Source organism: Dendrobates tinctorius, unplaced genomic scaffold, assembly GCF_039654945.1.
Source record: "Dendrobates tinctorius isolate UK_male_01 unplaced genomic scaffold, ASM3965494v1 ptg000049l, whole genome shotgun sequence".
In the NCBI taxonomy this organism is placed as follows: domain Eukaryota; kingdom Metazoa; phylum Chordata; class Amphibia; order Anura; family Dendrobatidae; genus Dendrobates; species Dendrobates tinctorius.
In genome coordinates, this window is record NW_027361717.1 from 25,548,877 (window position 1) to 25,571,843 (window position 22,967).

The following is a 22,967-nucleotide window of genomic DNA, read 5'->3' on the forward strand; positions in this document are numbered from 1 at the left end:
TGAAATTCTCAAAGCACAATTGTTAACAATTCCGAAAAGAGGGAAGAATAGGAAACATTTAAGGAAACCAGGATGGATGAATACAGAACTTAAGCACTTGCTAAAAAGGAAGAAAAAAATAAAATGGAAAGAGGGAGGCATATCTAAAGAAGAATATAATGCTGTCTGCAGAACCTGCAGGGCACAAATCAGATTATCTAAAGCTGAAAATGAATTGAGGCTTGCAAGAGATGTCAAAAGCAATAATAAAGGATTTTGGGGATATGTCAAAAGTAAAAGAAAAGTCAAAGATGCTATAGGATTTTTACAGGATGAAAATGATGAAATGGTAAGACAGGATGTTGAGAAGGCCGAACATTTAAATTCCTATTTTGCATCTGTTTTCTCTCAGAAAGGAAATGTAACAACTGTTCTTCACTGTCCTATTAAGGGAATAGAAGAATCCAGGATATCTATAAACAGAAAGATAGTGAGGAAACACTTAGCTAACCTAAATGAATTCAAGTCTCCAGGTCCAGATGAATTACACCCCAGAGTACTGAAGGAGATAGCAGAAGAAATTTTTGAACCCCTCTCCATAATCTTTGAAAATTCTTGGAGAACAGGAGAAGTCCCAGAAGACTGGAGAAGAGCAAATGTTGTTCCTATCTTCAAAAAGGGGAAGAAGGTGGACCCAGGCAACTATAGGCCGGTGAGTCTGACTTCTATACCAGGAAAGATCTTTGAACAAATTATTAAACAACATGTATGTCAGTACCTGGATAACAATGAAGTGATTAAACAGAGTAAGCACGGGTTTGCAACTAATAAGTCATGTCAGACTAACTTAATTTCCTTCTATGACGGTATCACTGATTGGGTGGATCAAGGAAATGCTGTAGATATAGTATATCTTGACTTCAGCAAAGCATTTGACAAAGTATCTCATACAATCCTTATTGAAAAAATGACTAAGTATGGAATGGACAAGGCAACTGTTAGGTGGATTCATAACTGGCTTAGTGATCGGACCCAAAGAGTGGTCGTAAATGGCTGCACATCCAGTTGGAAGAATGTCTCAAGTGGGGTACCACAGGGCTCTGTCCTGGGCCCTGTATTGTTCAACATCTTTATCAATGATTTAGATGAAGGAATTGAGGGTAAACTGATTAAATTTGCTGATGACACAAAGCTAGGAGGGATAGCTAATACTAGAGAAGAGAGAGAGAGGATTCAAAAAGATCTAAATAAACTTGAGAAATGGGCAGCAACTAACAGAATGGTTTTTAACAGGGAAAAATGCAAAGTACTACATCTGGGCAATAAAAATGAAAAAAGCATATACAGAATGGGAGGAATAGGCCTAAGCAACAGCACATGTGAAAAAGACTTGGGTATACTAATAGATCACAGACTGAATATGAGTCAACAGTGCGATGCAGCAGCAAAAAAGGCAAATGCAATTCTAGGATGTATTAACAGAAGCATACAGTCTAGATCACGTGAAGTCATTATTTCCCTCTACTCCTCTTTGGTCAGACCTCATCTGGAATATTGTGTCCAGTTTTGGGCACCACATTTTAAAAAAGACATCAACAAACTGGAGCAAGTTCAGAAAAGAGCGACCAGAATGGTGACCGGTCTGCAAACCCTGTCTTATGAGGAAAGGTTGCAGGATTTGGGAATGTTTAGTTTGCAAAAGAGAAGACAGAGGAGACTTAATAGCTGTCTACAAATATCTAAGGGGCTGTCACATTGTAGAAGGATCAACTTTATTCTCATTTGCACAAGGAAAGACTAGAAGCAATGGGATGAAACTGAATGGGAGGAGACACAGATTAGATATTAGAAAAAACTTTTTGACAGTTAGAGTGATCAATGAGTGGAACAAGCTGCCACGAGAAGTGGTGATTTCTCCTTCAATGGAAGTCTTCAAACAGAGGCTGGACAGACATCTGGGATGATTTAGCGAATCCTGCTTTGAGCAGGGGGTTGGACCAGATGGCCCAGGAGGTCCCTTCCAACTCTACGATTCTATGATTGGATCATTCAGAGATCCACAATGAACCTCTGGGGTGAGTTTGCTGCACTAAAAGTAAAGGGCCAAATAATATTGCACGCCCCACTTTTCAGTTTTTGCATTTCCACAAAAATTTAAAATAACCAATAAATTTTGTTCAACTTCACAATTGTGTTCCACTTGTTGTTGATTCTTCACCAAAAATGTACATTTGGTATCTTTATGTTTGAAGCATGATATGTGGGAAAAGGTTTAAAAGTTCCAGGGGGCCGAATACTTTCACAAGGCACTGTATATATACACTGCTCAAAAAAATAAAGGGAACACTTTAACAGAATATAACTCCAAGTAAATCAAACTTCCGTGAAATTAAACTGTCCACTTAGGAAGCAACACTGATTGACAATCAATTTCACATACTGTTGTGCAAATGGAATAGACAACAGATGGAAATTTTTGGCAATTATCAAGGCACCCTCAATAAATGAGTGGTTCTGCAGGTAGGGACCACAGACCACATCTCAGTACCAATGCTTTCTGGCTGATGTTTTGGTCACTTTTGAACATTGGTTGTGCTTTCACACTCGTGGTAGCATGAGACAGACTCTACAACCCACACAAGTTGCTCAGGCAGTGCAGCTCATCCAGGATGGCACATCAATGCGACCTGTGGCAAGGAGGTTTGCTGTGTCTGTCAGCGTAGTGTCCAGAGGCGCTACCAGGAGACAGGCCAGTACACCAGGAGATGTGGAGGGGGCCGTAGGAGGGCAACAACCCAGTAGCAGGACCGCTACCTCCGCCTTTGTGCAAGGTGGAACTGGAGGAGCACTGCCAGAATCCTGCAAAATGACCTCCAGCAGACCACAAATGTGCATGTGTCTGCACAAACGGTTAGAAACTGACTCCATTAGGATGGTCTGAGGGCCCGACGTCCACAGATGGGGGTTGTGCTCACAGCCCAACACCGTGCAGGACGCTTGGAATTTGCCACACAACACCAGGATTGGTAAATTCGCCACTGGTTCCCTGTGATCTTCACAAGTGAAAGCAGGTTCACACTGAGCATAAGTGACAGACGTGACAGACTGGAAATGCCATGGCGAGTGATCTGCTGCCTGCAACATCCTTCAGCATGACCGGTTTGGCAGTGGGTCAGTAATGGTGTGGGGTGGTTCACCAGAGGTAGCCTGACTTCTATTAGGTACCGAGATGAGATCCTCAGACCCCTTGTGAGACCATACAGTCATATGTTAAAGTTTGGGCACCCCTATTAATGTTAACCTTTTTTCTTTATAACAATTTTGGTTTTTGCAACAGCTATTTCAGTTTCATATATCTAATAACTGATGGACTCAGTTATATTTCTGGATTCAAATGAGGTTTATTGTACTAACAGAAAATGTGCAATCTGCATTTAAGCAAAATTTGACCGGTGCAAAAGTATGGGCACCTCAACATAAAAGTGACATTAATATTTCGTAGATCCTCCTTTTGCAAAAATAACAGCCTCTAGTCGCTTCCTGTAGCTATTAATGAGTTCCTGGATCCTGGATGAAGGTATTTGTGACTATTCCTGTTTACAAAACAATTCCAGTTCAGTTACGTTTGATGGTCGCCGCGCATGGACAGAGCCCGCTTCAAATCATCCCACAGATGTTCAATGATATTCAGGTCTGGGGACTGGGATGGCCATTCCAGAACATTGTAATTGTTCCTCTGCATGAATGCCTGAGTAGATTTGGAGCGGTGTTTTGGATCACTGTCTTGCTGAAATATCCATCCCCTGCGTAACTTCAACTTCGTCACTGATTCTTGCACATTATTGTCAAGAATCTGCTGATAATGAGTTGAATCCATGCGACCCTCAACTTTAACAAGATTCCAGGTGCTGGCATTGGCCACACAGCCCCAAAGCATGATGGAACCTCCTCCAAATTTTACTGTGGGTAGCAAGTGTTTTTCTTGGAATGCTGTGTTTTTTAGCCTCCATGCATAACGCCTTCTTGTATGACCAAACAACTCAATCTTTGTTTCATCAGTTCACAGGACCTTCTTCCAAAATGTAACTGGCTTGTCCAAATGTGCTTTTGCATACCTCAGGCGACTCTGTTTGTGGCGTGCTTGCAGAAACGGCTTCTTTCACATCAATCTCCCATACAGCTTCTCCTTGTGCAAAGTGCGCTGTATTGTTGACCGATGCACAGTGACACCATCTGCAGCAAGATGATGCTGCAGGTCTTTGGAGGTGGTCTGTGGATTGTCCTTGACTGTTCTCACCATTCTTCTTCTCTGCCTTTCTGATATTTTTCTTGGCCTGCCACTTCTGGGCTTAACAAGAACTGTACCTGTGTTCTTCCATTTCCTTACTATGTTCCTCACAGTGGAAACTGACAGGTTAAATCTCTGAGATAAATTTTTGTATCCTTCCCCTGAAAAGCTATGTTGAATAATCTTTGTTTTCAGATCATTTGAGAGTTGTTTTGAGGAGCCCATGATGCCACTCTTCATAGGAGAATCAAATAGGAGAACTACTTGCAAGTGGCCGCCTTAAACACCTTTTCTCATGATTTGATACACCTGGCTATGAAGTTCAAAGCTCAATGAGGTTACAAAACCAATTTAGTGCTTCAGGAAGTCAGTAAAAAGTAGTTAGGAGTGTTCAAATCAAGAAAATGATAAGGGTGCCCATACTTTTGCACCGGTCAAATTTTGTTAAAATGCAGATTGCACATTTTCTGTTAGTACAATAAACCTCATTTGAATCCAGAAATATAACTGAGTCCATCAGTTATTAGATATATGAAACTGAAATAGCTGTTGCAAAAACCAAAATTGTTATAAAGAAAAAAGGTTAACATTAATAGGGGTGCCCAAACTTTAACATATGACTGTATGCTGGTGCGGTTGGCCCTGGGTTCCTCCTAATGCAAGATGACAATGCCAGACCTCATGTGGCTGGAGTCTGTCAGCAGTTCCTACAAGATGAAGGCACTGAAGCTATGGACTGGCCCGCTCGTTCCCCAGACCTGAATCCGATTGAACATATCTGGGACATTATGTCTCGCTCCATCCACCAACGTCATGCTGCACCACAGACTGTCCAGGAGGAGATCCCTCATTAGGCTATCTGCCGACTCATCAAGAGTGTGCCCAGGCATTGTAGGGAGGTCATACAGGCACGTTGAGGCCACACACACTACTGAGCATCATTTCCTTGTCTTGAGGCATTTCCACTGAAGTTGGATCAGCCTGTAATTTGATTTTCCATTTTAATTTTGAGTATCCTTCCAAATCCACACCTCCATTCGATATTAATTTTGATCTACATTGATCATTTTTATGTTTTCTTGTTCTCAATGCATGCCACTATGTAATGAATAAAGATTTGCTGCTTCGATATTCCATTCAGTGATATCTACGATGTGGTATCTTAGTGTTCCCTTTATTTTTTTGAGCGGTGTATATATATACACACACACATTCACATGTACTCTATGTGTATATCTCTACTACTGTAATCTAACCTGTCACCCTGTGATTGAAATGTATGCAGCAGATCATTTGCCGGCTTTTAATCTATCTAGAATATATATAATGTGTGTGTGTGCGCATAATATATATATATATATATATATATATATATATATATATACACGGTATATATATATATATATATATATATATATATATATATATATATATATATATATATATATATATATATATATACGCACACACACAAACACACACAGTTGTGGCCATAAGTATTGACACCCCTGCAATTTTGTCAGATACACAGTTTCTTCCTGAAAATGATTGCAATCAAATTCTTTGGTATTATTATCTTCATTTAATTTGTCTTAAATGAAAAAACACAAAAGAGAATGAAGCAAAAAGCAAAACATTGATCAATTCACACAAAACTCCAAAAATGGGCTTGACAAAAGTATTGGCACCCTCAGCCTAATACTTGGTTGCACAACCTTTAGCCAAAATAACTGCGACCAACCACTTCCGGTAACCATCAATGAGTTTCTTACAATGCTCTGCTGGAATTTTAGACCATTCTTCTTTGGCAAACTGCTCCAGGTCCCTGATATTAGAAGGGTGCCTTCTCCAAACTGCCATTTTTAGATCTCTCCACAGGTGTTCTATGGGATTCTGGTCTGGACTCATTGCTGGCCACCTTAGAAGTCTCCAGTGCTTTCTCTCAAACCATTTTCTAGTGCTTTTTGAAGTGTGTTTTGGGTCATTGTCCTGCTGGAAGACCCATGACCTCTGAGGGAGACCCAGCTTTCTCACACCGGGACCTACATTATGCTGCAAAATTTGTTGGTAGTCTTCAGACTTCATAATGCCATGTACATGGTCAAGCAGTCCAGTGCCAGAAGCAGCAAAACAACCCCAAAACATCAGGGAACCTCCGCCATGTTTGACTGTAGGGACCGTGTTTTTTTCTTTGAATGCCTCTTTTTTTCTCCTGTAAACTCTATGTTAATGCCTTTGCCCAAAAAGTTCTACTTTTGTCTCATCTGACCAGAGAACATTCTTCCAAAACGTTTTAGGCTTTTTCAGGTAAGTTTTGGCAAACTCCAGCTTGGCTTTTTTAGGTCTCAGGGTGAGAAGTGGGGTATTCCTGGGTCTCCTACCATACAGTCCCTTTTCATTCAGACGTCAACGGATAGTACGGGTTGACACTGTTGTACCCTCGGACTGCAGGGCAGCTTGAACTTGTTTGGATGTTAGTCGAGGTTCTTTATCCAACATACGCACAATCTTGCGTTCAAATCTCTTGTCAATTTTTCTTTTCCGTCCAAATCTAGGGAGGTTAGCCACAGTGCCATGGGCTTTAAACTTCTTGATGACATTGCGCACGGTAGACCCAGGAACATTCAGGTCTTTGGAGATGGACTTGTAGCCTTGAGATTGCTCATGCTTCCTCACAATTTGGTTTCTCAAGTCCTCAGACAGTTCTTTGGTCTTCTTTCTTTTCTCTATGCTCAATGTGGTACACACAAGGACACAGGACAGAGGTTGAGTCAACTTTAATCCATGTCAACTGGCTGCAAGTGTGATTTAGTTATTGCCAACATCTGTTAGGTGCCACAGGTAAGTTACAGGTGCTGTTAATTACACAAATTAAAGAAGCATCACATGATTGTTCGAACAGTGCCAATACTTTTGTCCACCCTCTTTTTTATGTTTGGTGTGGAATTATATCCAATTTGGCTTTAGGACAATTCTTTTTGTGCTTTTTCATTTAAGACAAATTAAATGAAGATAATAACAAAGAATTTGTGTTTGCAATAATTTTCATGAAGAAACCGATTATCTGACAAATTGCAGGGGTGTCAATACTTTTGGCCACAACTGTGTGTGTATATATATATATATATATATATATATATATATATATATAAAGTTTTTGTTTTAAAAATATGTGTAGATGATGCAGAACATTTCTCTACAATGTAAATTGGATGCTAGGTGTGAAAAATCGGGTTGTACTTGCATAAAAAAAAAAAGCATGAGACTCACAAGACAATTGCATTACACCCATCTGCATCAAAATCGGATTTTTAAAATTGCTAATGTTTCTCGAGGCTTATTGTGTATGTAATGGTGGTGTCACATCAGTGGCCCAAGGTCATTAAACCCCTTAAAAACATCAGTTACTTATTCAAATCTGTGAAAATCGGCTGTTTGCCCACTTTGATGCCAATTCTGATGCCCAGATCCCATTTGGGCCAGGCTGGAACGACCTGGGTTTGATACGGGGCATCACTATCTGTGCATTCTTAGTGTGAGATCAGTGGCCCAAAGTCACTTAATGCTTTCTTCAATGCTTTTTGGTGCCCACTTTGATGCAAAATGGCTCCCCTCCCACAGTAATTTTTTTAAATCGGTAAAAATGGCGCGGCTTCTCAACAGACCACATCTCCTTATCCCGAAACACCTAGCCAATCACAAGTGCCGCACACAGGGCTGTCCTGGGCTAATAGCATGGGCCTTCCCATTGGGTTTAGCGAGGGATGTGGGAGTGGGAAGTGCGCCACCAACCAACTGCTGCTCGGGAGAAACATGGCTGGATGCCTGTATGTACCGAGGGGCGACATTGGACGTGGTGTGTAAGTTATGGCCTGTCAGTCCCGCAGCAGAGGCGTATGTGAATGGTACAATGCATCCTGCAGCAGGGGTGTAGATATAAATTATGGGGCCCCACAGCAGAAGTTCTAATTGGGCCCCCCCCCCCACCAGACTCCACCGGTCCACGTACTGTATTGCGCCCCTCCAAATTTCTACATTCAAAAAAATGGTAACACCACTACCTAAAAAGGAAGTCTGTCACCCCCATGATGCATATTAAGCTAGCTATATAGTGGTATAAGGGATTTAGCTCCAGTAAAATACATACTAGAACAGTACAATTTCCTGAGAAAATTATTTTAAAGTAAAAAAAAAATCAAAAAAAAAAAAAAACAAACTTACCAGTATTTCAATGGGAACTATGGGCCTGCTTTTGGGTAATGAGATGGTCAATGTCCGGCTCCATATTTGTCTCTGCTAGTCGTAACAAGGGAAGCAATTGTTCTCTTTCTTGATATGGTTTCCTAGGGATTTCAAATTGCTATTAGTAAAATATCAATATATACACAGCACTACAAAAACAATATACCAGCAATAAAATTGCCCACACAGAGACATACAGCCTGCACTGCCCATCAATGCAGACTGATCAGTGCCCATCAATGCAGATTTGCCAGTCCATATCCTTTCAGCCTCATCAGCGCCCATATTGGTGGAACTCCGCTTTTACCTCAGGCTCAGACTGGTGTGGTGAGAGAGTCCCCAATAGGCAGGTAAATGTCACCAATAGGCAGGTAAATGCCCCAATAGGCAGCATAGTCCCCAATAGGCAGAATAGGTCCCCAATCTATTAGTTTCTTGCTAATGCAAGGTTTGGGAGATCCCCGCCCCTCTCTTGCGTGACATGCATATAAAGAGACGTCTTGCACAGAGTGCCCACATCAGGAAGTGTCTTTCTGAATCCTGCTCATATAGTTAATGTTCACATGATCAGGTTTTAAATACATTAGATAGGACTGCTCTGAGATGGGTATACCGTGACGTTGGTGGGGTGGCTTAGTATACATTTTTTGCAAAAAACGTATCAACTAAATACCCTGTTTTTGTTATCATTTTTTTACTAGCACTTGCTGTGTACTGTTATATATATTTTTTACAGCAGAGTATTTTTGCACATTTGTCATACTGCGATTCTTCTTTGTGCTTCAGTCTTTGGGTGGTATGAACACTGTCCAACTGACCTGTTCACTTTTATGCATGTCACATGTGTTTTTAATCTATTAGTTTCTTGCTTATGCAAGGTTTAGGAGATCCCCGCCCCTCTCGTTTGACATGCATATAAAGAACCGTCTTGCACAGCGTGCCCACATCAGGAAGCGTCTTTCTGAATCCTGCTCATATAGGTACTGTTCACAGGTTTTAAATACCGTATATACTCATGTATAAGCCGAGATTTTCAACCCCCTCTTATACGTGAGTAATATACCGGGGTGGGCTGGGGAAAGGGAACGGGGGTGTCAGAGACCATACTCACCCCTCCTGGCACGTCTCTGCTGCCCCTGCTTCTCCCTCGGTGGTCTGCTGCTTGCTGTTCAGCGGTCACGTGGTACCACTCATTAAACTCATGAATATGCGCATATTTATGAGTTTAATGAGCGGTACCATGTGACCACTGAATGCAGGATGGAGAAGCAGGGGGTGCAGAGTGCAGAGAAGACCGTGCGCCAGGAGGGGGTGAGTATGACGGGGGCAGAGCAATACTCACCTGTCCCCGTTCCAAGCCGTGCACCGCTGTGTCTCCGGGTCCTCCTGCTGTGACATTGAGGTCAGAGGGCGCGATGACGTAGTCAGTGCTCGCCCTCTAAAGAATGAACGTCACTGCAGAGACTTGGGAGACACAGCGGTGGACGGTGATGGAACAGGAACCGGTAAATATCGCCGGTGCCGGGGGCTCAGGACATCGGCACCTGGCCCCCAGCGACAGAGGCGAGTATGTCATTTTTTTTTTTTTTAATTGCAGCAGCATATGGGGGTATTTATGGAGCATCTTATGGGGCAGCATTAACCCTTGTGCAGCAGCAAATAAAGGGTATTTATGGAGCATCTTATGGGGCATTAACCCTTGTGCAGCAGCATATTATGGGGGGTATTTATGGAGCATCTTATGGGGCAGCATTAACCCTTGTGCAGCATCATACAGGGGGTATTTATGGAGCATCTTATGGAGCAGCATTAACCCTTGTGCAGCAGCATATTATGGGGGGTATTTATGGATCATCTTATGAGGCAGCATTAACCCTTGTGCAGCAGCATATGGGGGGTATTTATGGAGCATCTTATGGGGCAGCATTAACCCTTGTGCAATATATGGGGGCTATTTATGGAGCATCTTATGAGGCAGCATTAACCCTTGTGCAGCAGCATATGGGGGGTATTTATGTAGCATCTTCTTGGGCCAGTATTACCCCTTGTGCAGCAGCATATGGGGGGGGTTATCTATGGAGCATCTTTTTGGACCACCATTAACCCTAGGCTTATACGCGAGTCAATAAGTTTTCCCAGTTTTTCGTGACAAAATTAAGTGGGTCGGCTTATACACGAGTATATACGGTACATTAGATAGGACTGCTCCAAGATGGGTATACCGTGACGTTGATGGAGTGGCTTAGTATACATTTTTTGCAAAAAACGTATCAACTAAATACCCTGTTTTTGTTATCATTTCTTTTACTAGCACTTGCTTTGTACTGTTGTATATATTTTTTACAGCAGAGTATTTTTGCACGTTTGTCATACTGTGTTTCTTCTTTGTGTTATAGTCCCCAATAGGCAGCATAGTTCCCAACAGGCAGTATAGGAACCCCAATAGGCTGATAAATGTCCCCCAACAGGCAGGTAAATGTCCCCAATAGGCAGGAAAATGTTCCAAATAGGCAGTATAGGTCCCCAATAGGCAGCATAGTCCCGCAATAGGCAGGTAAATGTCCCCAACAGGAAGGTAAATGTCCCCAATAGGAAGGTTAATGCAATTTTTGCAATTTACTTTTTTATTTTAGGATATTTGTTTTTTGCTTTCTCTGTGTAAAGGTTATGTGTTTATATGCATTTACATTTTGCATACACATTGATTTACTTTTTCAACTCAGACCTAGTTTCTCATTTAGTTCAATGTGCATTCTGTGCTGTAAGGTAACGCTTATTGTTAGTGTTGGGGGGACACTCACTTGGCAGTGGATTAATATGGTCAGGTACGGGTTTTTCACATAACCAGGCCATACGGTTTATTTTTATACAGCATAAACCATGGATGCATGAAGAAAAGTTAACAGTCTTACATCAGACAGATGAATGTTCATAATAGGGCTCCGTTCTCTCAAACCTGTGGTCATACAGGCTGTGCCATGTCCAGCAAACAGGCTCTATTGCCTCACAGTTATTTCCCCCTGTCCAGGGTTACCTCTTAGGAGCTCCTGCTTCGTACGCTGACTCCTGTCAGTACTTTCTCTCTCAGGGAAGCGGCCACACTGGGATCACCATTCCAGACAATGCCTTACTCACTAGGCCGCCTCGCATAGTTCCAGACCCACAGCCGGGCAGTAGCTCCCCCAAACGCAGGCAGTCACAGACTCTGCTCACACACGTGGCCTTACCTGGTGCTATTCAGGATGTCCGTCCCCTCCTGGGACCGTCCAACACACACAGGCCTCACCGGGTGCTATTCAGGGATCCGACCCTACTCCCAGGGTCTCCTAAAACACCGGCCCCACCAGGTCCAAAGTCTCACCACGTGCTCCAGGGATCCGATCCTCCTCCCAGGATCTCCCAACACAGTCCTTAGAGGACCTTGAAGTCTGAACCATTCAGGTACACACGTAACCCACCCTGGTCACATTATATGGCCCGTATCCACTCCCACAGGTGAGGTATGGATCAGATGGTCATGACCTCACTACAGGTCCTATTCCACACAGCCACACACAGGCTTTACTTTGGGCGTTCAGACACACGCTCCTGGTTGGGTTTATAGGTGACTGGTCCCACCCATCTCACCCGGAAGCTTCCCCACTGTAAAACAGAAACCATCAACCCACCCCTGTGATACATATCGGCCATTTACAATCCTGCCGCCCCCCATTTCCCCATCACAATAAAGGAAACGCCTGCATGCATGTCCTGCGAAGCCCATACAGCACCCCCTAGCTGTCACAGGGGTCACTGCATCACAGTGCATATAAGGGTGTGACCGCCCTGTTTCTGAGTTGGGAAATCCATCCTGTCTGGCCTACACTATTACTGGTGGTTCAGTCCCTCTGTCCTTGTTCACATTTACGTCACTTGACAAGAGGAAAGGTTTTAAATACAAGAGTTAGGACTGTCCCACAATGGTTGCCGTGACATGGCGGGATGGCTTGTACATTCTTTCGAGCAAAATTATGTTTACTAAACACCCTTATTATTACTACCTTCATGCAATTTTTGCAATTTATTTTTTACTTTTTTATTTTAGTATATTTGTTTTTTGCTGTTAGTTTTCTCTGTGTAAAGGTCACGTGTTTATATGCATTTACATTTTGCATATACATTATTGTCCCCAACAGGCAGCATCGGTCCCCAACAGGTAGCATCGGTCCCCAACAGGCAGGTAAATGTCCCCAATAGGCAGCATAGTTCTCAATAGAAATACATGCCTCCGCACGCTCCGATCCAAGTGCCGGCGGCAGTGTCGGGTATTGACGTGTGAGACTTGTCCGAGTTTCTCGTAAGTTTTACCCTGGCCTAATAGTTTAGTCAAACAAAAAAAAAAAGAGACTTTGGTCGCCCACACAGAACTGACATATAGAACCTAAACCCAGACTCATCACTACATCTAAATATAGTGAAATAACCATGGACACCAGTGCCCGGACTATTAGGCCCACTGCTAGAATGACCAGAACAATATGTCACTGCAGAGCTCTGGAATCATGCACGAGCCTCCAGGAGATGTTACACAGAGCGAACATTATAGCTGAGGTGTGATGTGAGATTCAGAGGGGCGAGAACTGCAGAACATACAGGTGTTGGGTGCTGGGTACCAGAGTGCACAGAACTCATCTGTAGATATGGCCACTCTGCACTGACAGCATCACATCCACCAGCACCGCACCGCCTGTACCCCAGCACATTACTGATAGCATCACATCCACCAGCACCGCCTGCACCCCAGCCCATTACTGATAGCATCACATCCACCAGCACCGCACCGCCTGCACCCCAGCCCATTACTGATAGCATCACATCCACCAGCACCGCCTGCACCCCAGCCCATTACTGATAGCATCACATCCACCAGCACCGCCTGCACCCCAGCCCATTACTGATAGCATCACATCCACCAGCACCGCACCGCCTGCACCCCAGCCCATTACTGATAGCATCACATCCACCAGCACCGCACCGCCTGCACCCCAGCCCATTACTGATAGCAACACATCCACCAGCACCGCCTGCACCCCAGCCCATTACTGACAGCATCACATCCACCCGCACCCCAGCCCATTACTGACAGCATCACATCCACCAGCACCGCCTGCACCCCAGCCCATTACTGACAGCATCACATCCACCAGCACCGCCTGCACCCCAGCCCATTACTGACAGCATCACATCCACCAGCACCGCCTGCACCCCAGCCCATTACTGACAGCATCACATCCACCAGCACCGCCTGCACCCCAGCCCATTACTGACAGCATCACATCCACCAGCACCGCCTGCACCCTAGCCCATTACTGACAGCATCACATCCACCCGCACCGCCTGCACCCCAGCACATTACTGACAGCATCACATCCACCCGCACCGCCTGCACCCCAGCCCATTACTGACAGCATCACATCCACCAGCACCGCACCGCCTGCACCCAAGCACATTACTGACAGCATCACATCCACCAGCACCGCCTGCACCCCAGCCCATTACTGATAGCATCACATCCACCAGCACCGCACCGCCTGCACCCCAGCCCATTACTGATAGCATCACATCCACCCGCACCGCCTGCACCCCAGCCCATTACTGATAGCATCACATCCACCCGCACCGCCTGCACCCCAGCCCATTACTGACAGCATCACATCCACCAGCACCGCACCGCCTGCACCCAAGCACATTACTGACAGCATCACATCCACCAGCACCGCCTGCACCCCAGCCCATTACTGATAGCATCACATCCACCAGCACCGCACCGCCTGCACCCCAGCCCATTACTGATAGCATCACATCCACCCGCACCGCCTGCACCCCAGCCCATTACTGACAGCATCACATCCACCCGCACCGCCTGCACCCCAGCCCATTACTGACAGCATCACATCCACCCGCACCGCCTGCACCCCAGCCCATTACTGACAGCATCACATCCACCCGCACCGCCTGCACCCCAGCCCATTACTGACAGCATCACATCCACCAGCACCGCCTGCACCCCAGCCCATTACTGATAGCATCACATCCACCAGCACTGCACCGCCTGCACCCCAGCCCATTACTGATAGCATCACATCCACCAGCACCGCACCGCCTGCACCCCAGCCCATTACTGATAGCATCACATCCACCCCCACCGCCTGCACCCCAGCCCATTACTGACAGCATCACATCCACCCGCACCGCCTGCACCCCAGCCCATTACTGACAGCATCACATCCACCCGCACCGCCTGCACCCCAGCCCATTACTGACAGCATCACATCCACCAGCACCGCACCGCCTGCACCCCAGCACATTACTGACAGCATCACATCCACCAGCACCGCCTGCACCCCAGCCCATTACTGATAGCATCACATCCACCAGCACCGCCTGCACCCCAGCCCATTACTGATAGCATCACATCCACCAGCATTGCACCGCCTGCACCCCAGCCCATTACTGACAGCATCACATCCACCCGCACCGCCAGCACCCCAGCCCATTACTGACAGCATCACATCCACCAGCACCGCACCACCTGCACCCCAGCACATTACTGACAGCATCACATCCACCAGCACCGCCTGCACCCCAGCCCATTACTGATAGCATCACATCCACCAGCACCGCACCGCCTGCACCCCAGCCCATTACTGATAGCATCACATCCACCAGCACCGCACCGCCTGCACCCCAGCCCATTACTGATAGCATCACATCCACCTGCACCGACTGCACCCCAGCCCATTACTGACAGCATCACATCCACCAGCACCGCCTGCACCCCAGCCCATTACTGACAGTATCACATCCACCAGCACCGCACCGCCTGCACCCCAGCCCATTACTGACAGCATCACATCCACCAGCACCGCCTGCACCCCAGCCCATTACTGACAGCATCACATCCACCAGCACCGCACCGCCTGCACCCCAGCCCATTACTGGACAGGACTCCGGATACTCAGGGGAGCTTACAGCTTACACCGTGATGCATATATGCAGGGTAATGTTATTTGGGGGATTTGTTATGTGGGATCCTGCCAAGCACAGACAATTGTGGGTTCAGGTCTGATCATACTCAAGACTCACAGGCCGTATATCCATATACACTCATTTATAAACAGAGAAACACATACCATACACTACATACTACAGATACACTATCACATACACAGGAAACCTATGCATCCATGTACACACAGGAAAGCACACACTAGTATACACACTACACACACTCTAAATTACATTCCATATACTCACATGTGCTGCAGCGCAGCCTTCACAGAAGTTACTAGTGCTCCATATCGGCCCCAGCATAGGAGGACTAGGGAGCTGCTGCCTCCATTGAGTCTTTGCAGACAGGATCTCCCCCTCCTATCGGTCCGACTGCCTCCTGTGATCTGAGGACAGCAGCTGCAGGGGAGTTATGGAGGGGACAGTGTACAGAGGCACCAGCAGGCAGGGGCAGCAGCTATTCTCAGGAATGGTGGAGGCTTGAGGTCCTTCCTGCAGTGGAGGAGGGAGCAGCATCAGTTTGTGACACTGCCACCTACTGGCCACTATAATTGTCACACACTGAGGAGATTTCTGGCCTTTTACTGGCTCCGAGCTCCTCTTGCTTTGTCCCTCATTGCCGATCAGCCAGAGGGTGAGGGCGACAGAAGACAGAGGAGGAGCCAGTGCTGGAGGCGGCACCGAGTTCTGCACAGAAGCAATGCTCGGGACTTGGTGCATTGGGTCTCCTGCACTGAGCGCTCCCACTGCCCCAACAAGCTCAAGTTGCCACATTATAGGTGCGCCCCTGATAAGGCCTGGTTCACACTTCCGTTTGTCACCATCAGTCAAAATCCGCCGTTTTGCAAAAAAAACGGATCCGCCATTTTTCTTTGCGGATCCGTTCTTTTCCCCATTGACTTGCATTGTGGGTGGATTTTGACTGATGATCGTCCATTGCGTCCGTGTTTGTGCGGATCCGCGAGAATTTTGGCGTCCGCCGAGATCACCGAACGGAGCCTGTAACGTTTTTTTGCTTCACGGATCCGCATTTTCCCTTTTTAACCCTGAATCTTCTGTGGCTGCTGGAAGAAAATTCTCTCTATCTCTCTCTCCTCACCCGCCACCTCCTCCATTCCTGGCGCGATCTCCTCCCTCATGGTCTTACTTCGCGCGGGATGTGTGATCGCACCGCAGATGCCCACTCTGTTCCGGATACCGCTACATCCGCCGGTTTTTTTTTTTTTTCCAGGCTCGGTTCCTTTAAATTTTTACCATCGGCGGATCCGTACATCCGCCGATCCGCTGTCCCCCGTTTCTGTCATGCCGCCAGCGGATCCGTTTGCCGCTATTTTGGCGGATTTAGACTGACAGCAAAAACTGAAGTGTGAAACAGGCCTAAGGGATCATACTTTACCAGCGAAAGAGAGAGACGACCCTCCTGACCATAAGAGCTTACACTATACCAGCAAAAGAGCGAGAGAGGAGCCTGCTGACCAAGAGAGTTTACACTTTACCAGCGAGAGAGAGAGAGAGAGGACCCTGCTGACAATAAGAGCTTACACTTTACCGGCAAGAGAGAGAGAGGAGCCTGCTGACCATAAGAGCTTACACTTTACCAGCGAAATAGAGAGAGGAGCCTGCTGACCATAAGAGCTTACACTTTACCGGCAAGAGAGAGAGAGGAGCCTGCTGACCATAAGAGCTTACACTTTACCGGCAAGAGAGAGAGAGGAGCCTGCTGACCATAAGAGCTTACACTTTACCAGCGAGAGAGAGAGGACCCTGCTGACCATAAGAGCTTACACTTTACCGGCAAGATAGAGAGAGGACCCTGCTTACCATAAGAGCTTACACTTTACCAGCGAGAGAGAGAGGACCCTGCTGACCATAAGAGCTTACACTTTACCAGCGAGAGAGAGAGGACCCTGCTGACCATAAGATCTTACACTTTACCAGCGAAATAGAGAGAGAGGAGCCTGCTGACCATAAGAGCTTACACTTTACCGGCAAGAGAGAGGAGCCTGCTGACCATAAGAGCTTACACTTTACCAGCGAGAGAGAGGAGCCCACTGATCATAAGAGCTTACACTTTACCGGCAAGAGAGAGAGAGGAGCCTGCTGACCATAAGAGCTTACACTTTACCAGCGAGAGAGAGAGAGGACCCTGCTGACCATAAGATCTTACACTTTACCAGCGAAATAGAGAGAGAGCAGCCTGCTGACCATAAGAGCTTACACTTTACCGGCGAGAAAGAGAGAGGAGCCTGCTGACCATAGGAGCTTACACTTTACCAGCGAGAGAGGACCCTGCTGACCATAAGATCTTACACTTTACCAGCGAAATAGAGTGAGATGAGCCTGCTGACCATAAGAGCTTACGCTTTAACGGCGAGAGAGAGGAGCCCGCTGACCATAAGAGCTTACAGTTTACCTGCAAGAGAGAGGAGCCTGCTGACCGTAAGAGCTTACACTTTACTAGCGAGAGAGAGAGGAGCCCAATGACCATAAGAGCTTACACTTTATCGGCAAGAGAGAGAGAGGAGCCTGCTGACCATGATATATTACACTTTACCAGCGAGAGAGAGAGAGGAGCCCAATGACCATAAGAGCTTACACTTTACCGGCAAGAGAAAGAGAGGAGCCCGCTGACCATAAGAGCTTATACTTTACCAGTGAGAGAGAGAGAGGAGCCTGCTGACCATAAGATCTTACTCTTTACCAGTGAGAGAGAGGACCCTGCTGACCATAAGAGCTTACACTTTACCAGCAAGAGAGAGAGAGGAGCCTGCTGACCATAATATATTACACTTTACCAGCGAGAGAGAGAGAGAGGAGCCCAATGACCATAAGAGCTTACACTTTACCGGCGAGAGAGAGAGAGGAGCCTGCTGACCATAGGAGCTTACACTTTACCAGCGAGAGAGAGAGAGGACCCTGCTGACCATAAGATCTTACACTTTACCAGCGAAATAGAGAGAGATGAGCCTGCTGACCATAAGAGCTTACGCGTTAACGGCGAGAGAGAGGAGCCCATTGACCATAAGAGCTTACACTTTACCGGCAAGAGAGAGAGGAGCCTGCTGACCATAAGAGCTTACACTTTACCAGCGAGAGAGAGGAGCCCACTGACCATAAGAGCTTACACTTTACCGGCAAGAGAGAGAGAGGAGCCTGCTGACCATAAGAGCTTACACTTTACGAGAGAGAGGACCCTGCTGACCATAAGAGCTTACACTTTACCGGCAAGAGAGAGAGAGGAGCCTGCTGACCATAAGAGCTTACACTTTACTGGCAAGAGAGAGGAGCCCGCTGACCATAAGAGCTTATACCTTACCAGCGAGAAAGAGAGAGGAGCCTGCTGACCATAAGATCTTACTCTTTACCAGTGAGAGAGAGGACCCTGCTGACCATAAGAGCTTATACCTTACCAGCGAGAGAGAGAGAGGAGCCTGCTGACCATAATATATTACTCTTTACCAGCGAGAGAGAGAGAGGACCCTGCTGACCATAAGCGCTTATACTTTACCGGCAAGAGAGAGAGAGGAGCCTGGTGACCATAAGATCTTACTCTTTACCAGCGAGAGAGAGAGAGAGGACCCTGCTGACCATAAGAGCTTATACTTTACCGACAAGAAAGAGAAAGGAGCCCGCTCACCATAAGAGGTTATACTTCACCGGCGAGAAAGAGAGGACCCTGTTAACTATAAGAGCTTATACTTTACTGGCAAGAGAGAGAGAGGACCCTGCTTACCATAAGAGTAGGGAAGAGCGAGTAGTGAAGTATTCGGACTCGCTATACTCATACCGAGTATACCGTAATACTCGCGTATTTGGTACGAGTAGCGAGTCCAATGATAGTCAATGGAAAATGCGAGTAATTGTCTGCTGCACCTTACAAAGTGGTCTGGGGGCTGAGGAAAAGGCTAAAAAAATGTTAAAAAAAACTGTATGCTGTAAACAAATGTATATAACATGGGGGCACCTGGTCAGGGGCTGCACAAGTGGTTTTACACCACTGTTTCACTAGAATGTACAAACACTATTTGAAGTTCGGTCATTTTTTTCCGGCAGAGCGGGACGCGTATGCCACTTACGCAGTGCCAGTGATATATCAGAAGTGCCGTAAGAGTGAGTGATGATGGAGGCGATCTTCTGACAGCTAAGTGTGTAAGTGGTGTAAGGAGAGTGATCTGCCCTAGGTACTGTGTGATGGTTAAAGCAGGAAGAAGCCACCCATCATCATCATCACAAGGGATTCACAATTATAAAGCTTGGACTACTCTCCTTGTTGTGCCACTGCCCAATGTGTAGGCATAGACATAGTGTCTTTGAAACATTAGCCCTAGGGGCTGTCTCATGGTTGACGCAGGAAGGAGGCCTCAAGAGCAAGACAATTATGAAAGTAGACTACTAGCATGGTAGTTCAAGTGCAGGCATAGACATCTCCAAAAATTAGCCCAAGGGACTGTCTCATGGTTGATGCAGGAAGGAGGCCTCAAGAGCCAGACAATTATCAAAGTAGACTACTAGCATGGTAGTTCCAGTGCCCAATGTGCAGGCATAGATATAATGTCTCCAAAAATTAGCCCAAGGGGCTGTATTATAGTTGATGAAGGAAGCAAGGCAGGTCTGAAGGGCCAAACAATTATGATGAAGCTAGGACTACTAGCATAGAGGTGGCCGTGCCAAGTGTCCTGGCATAGCCATAGTGTCTCCAAAAATTAGCCCAAGGGGCATGATACCATGGTTGATGAAGGAAGAAGGGTCTCACTCTCATCACAAGTGCCTCCGATGGGAAATATTAATTAACGTAACATTGTTTTTACCTTATTGACCATGAGGTACATGTGGCAGAAGCCGGATTTGAAAACGTGTAAGAAGAAGAAAAGGGGCTTGTATGGGAAGGGATGGACGTGATCACCAATTGCAAAAAAATAACGTTTTGGATGACTTTAGGTTGGGATACTGTCATCTGGAGGGCTTAAATTCTGTTGCGAAATCCAGTCCTTGTTAAATTTTATCACAGTCAGCCTGTCTGCATTGTCTGTAGTCAGCCGTGTGCGTTTATCTGTGATGATTGCCCCAGCGGCACTGAAAACACACTCTGACATCACACTAGCAGCAGGGCAGGCCAGCACCTCCAAGGCATATAAGGAGAGGTCTGGCCAACTATGCAGCTTGGATACCCAGTAATTAAACAGAACAGAAGCGTCAGGAAGGACGCAGGTATGGTCACTTAGATAGTCGTTGACCATCTTGTTCAACTTCTCCCTCCTTGACATTGTTACTGTTCCAGCTAGTCCTTGGTGATGAGCCGTTTATTGAAGATGGCCCAGTTTGTGGACATTTTACCACCACCTCTTTTGGACTTGCTTGGCGTGTCTCTCCCCTTTAATGCATGCTGTTGCACAGAGCTGATACCTCTGCTAGCAGCAGTGTCTGAGGGTGCTGTTGCCATCAAATGTTCGACAACAGCCCTCTTGAAGGATTCCATTGTGAAACCCCTTGGTGACTACAACAGTAGCGAAGAAAATTTGTCTTTGTACCGTCGGTCTAGAAAGGTGGCCAACCAGTATTGGTCGCTTTTGAAAATGTGGATTACGCGAGGGTCTTGGCACAGACAATCAGATATGAAGTGTGCCATGTGTGCCAAGCTGCAAAGAGGCAAATCTTCTGTGACCCCAGAAGGAGGAACAATACCCATCCTCTCCTCTCACTGACTCTCCTCCTCCACCTCCTCCTCTCCAGCCCACCCATGCTGGACAGATATGAAGCTGGGGTTGGGATTCCCCTCTGTAGCATGAAGTGTCCCCTCGGTACCACTGAAAAATAAGTCCTCTTCCTCGTTTTCATCGTCATCTTCATCCGCCAATCTTACCTGATGATATTGGCTGGGCTGGGTAGGATCACCCATTGTGAAATCTTGCTCCATACCTAGCTGCTGGGCACGCAAAGATTCCATTTTTTGATTCTGCAGCAATTTTTTTCAGCAGACATACCATAGGGATGGTTATGCTGTTAATAGCCTGATCACCGCTCACAAGCTTGGTGCAGTACTCAAAGTTATCAAGCACCTCACAAATATCAGCGATCCACACACACTCGACAGTTATGTGCCTTGGCTGAGTCTCAGTGTGACGGGCATGTTTAAGCTGGTATTCAGCAAGTGCCCTCTGCTGCTCACCTATCCTTGCCAACATATGATATGTTTCCATCATGTTGGCAGGTTGCAACAGAGGTTGAGGAATGGCGGAAATGGGCGCAAGTACGGCGCACCTTCTCAAGTAGGTACGACAAGTCAGGGTATGTTTTTATAAATTTCTGCACCACTAGGTTCAGCACGTGAGCCATGCATGGCACATGAACCAGCTTCCCGAGCTTTAAAGCTGCCACCAGGTTACACCCATTGTTGCAGACAACCAGATCGGGTTGGAGTTGCAGTGGGGAGAGCCACTGATTGGTCTGTTGTTTTAGTCCTTGCCACAGCTATGCTGCAGTGTGTGGTGTTTCACCTAAGCAGATCAGCTTCAGCAGAGCATGTTGCCACTTTGCCAATGCGCTGCTGCACAGCTCCCAACTTGGGAGTGATGTGGAGGGTAATTCAGCATGATGACGAAGCGGAGGAGGAAGAGGGGAGACAGGAAGTATATGATGAGGCGGAAACCCTGACTGAGGTTGGGCCCGCTATTCGTGGCGTGGGTAGGATATGTGATGGTCCAATTTGAGACTTTGTCCCACCCTCCACCAGGTTGAGCTAGTGTGCCGTGACAGATATGTATCGTCCCTGTACTTGTCCACGTGTCTGTTGTAAGGTGGACCTTCCCGGTTACGGCGTTGGTGAGAGCACACTTTAGATTGTTTAAGACGTGCTGGTGTAACGCGGGGACAGCACACAGGGAAAAATAGTGCTGGCTGGGAACTGAGTATCGTGGGGCAGCCACAGTCAACAGATCACGGAAAGACTGTGTCCCTACAAACCTAAACGGCAACATCTCCACGGCTAGCAACTTGGCAATGTGCATGTTCAGTATTTGTGCTTATGGGTGCGTGACTTGGTATTTACTCCTCCTTTCATACATCTGGGGCACGGACAATTGGACGCTTTCCTGGGACAAACAAGTGGTTAAGCTTGTTGTGTCCTGAGTTTGTGCAACCGTAGCTTGTGAGCAAGAGGTATGATGATCACCTGCTTCCTGCCCAGCAGATTGGGAAGGATGTATCACAGGCGACATGGCTGTGGTTTGACCCGCAGACACCGATTTGTTACTCTGTTGTTCAGCCGACCGACTAGAGTACTTGGCTGCCATGTGTTTCCGCATACTGGTGGTTGCCTTTGCCCTGGCCTCTGCTCAGCTTCGTATGGCATATGCTACAGATAACAACATTTGGTTCAGAAGGACTATCGGAAAAACATTTCCAGACAGTG

General features: G+C 46.5%; 2 protein-coding genes across 10 annotated transcripts in view; one reads left to right on the forward strand and one right to left on the reverse strand.

Moving 5' to 3' along the window:
• LOC141091154 (uncharacterized) overlaps positions 1–16,345 on the reverse strand; it is a 258,846-nt gene extending 242,501 nt beyond the window's left edge. For 2 of the 9 annotated variants that reach the window (XR_012232439.1, XR_012232437.1), the window contains exons 1-2: positions 15,806–16,222; positions 8,489–8,610 (exon numbers count right to left, since the gene is read on the reverse strand). The gene's annotated coding sequence lies outside the window, so the exon portion shown is untranslated. Of the gene's footprint in view, positions 1–8,488; positions 8,611–15,805 lie in introns of all 9 variants that reach the window. The other 7 variants (XM_073576553.1, XM_073576551.1, XR_012232438.1 and 4 more) reach the window with 6 other exon arrangements.
• The window catches only part of LOC141091155 (apolipoprotein L3-like), an 80,319-nt gene that overhangs the window by 18,142 nt on the left and 39,210 nt on the right, over positions 1–22,967 (forward strand). The window lies entirely within an intron of this gene.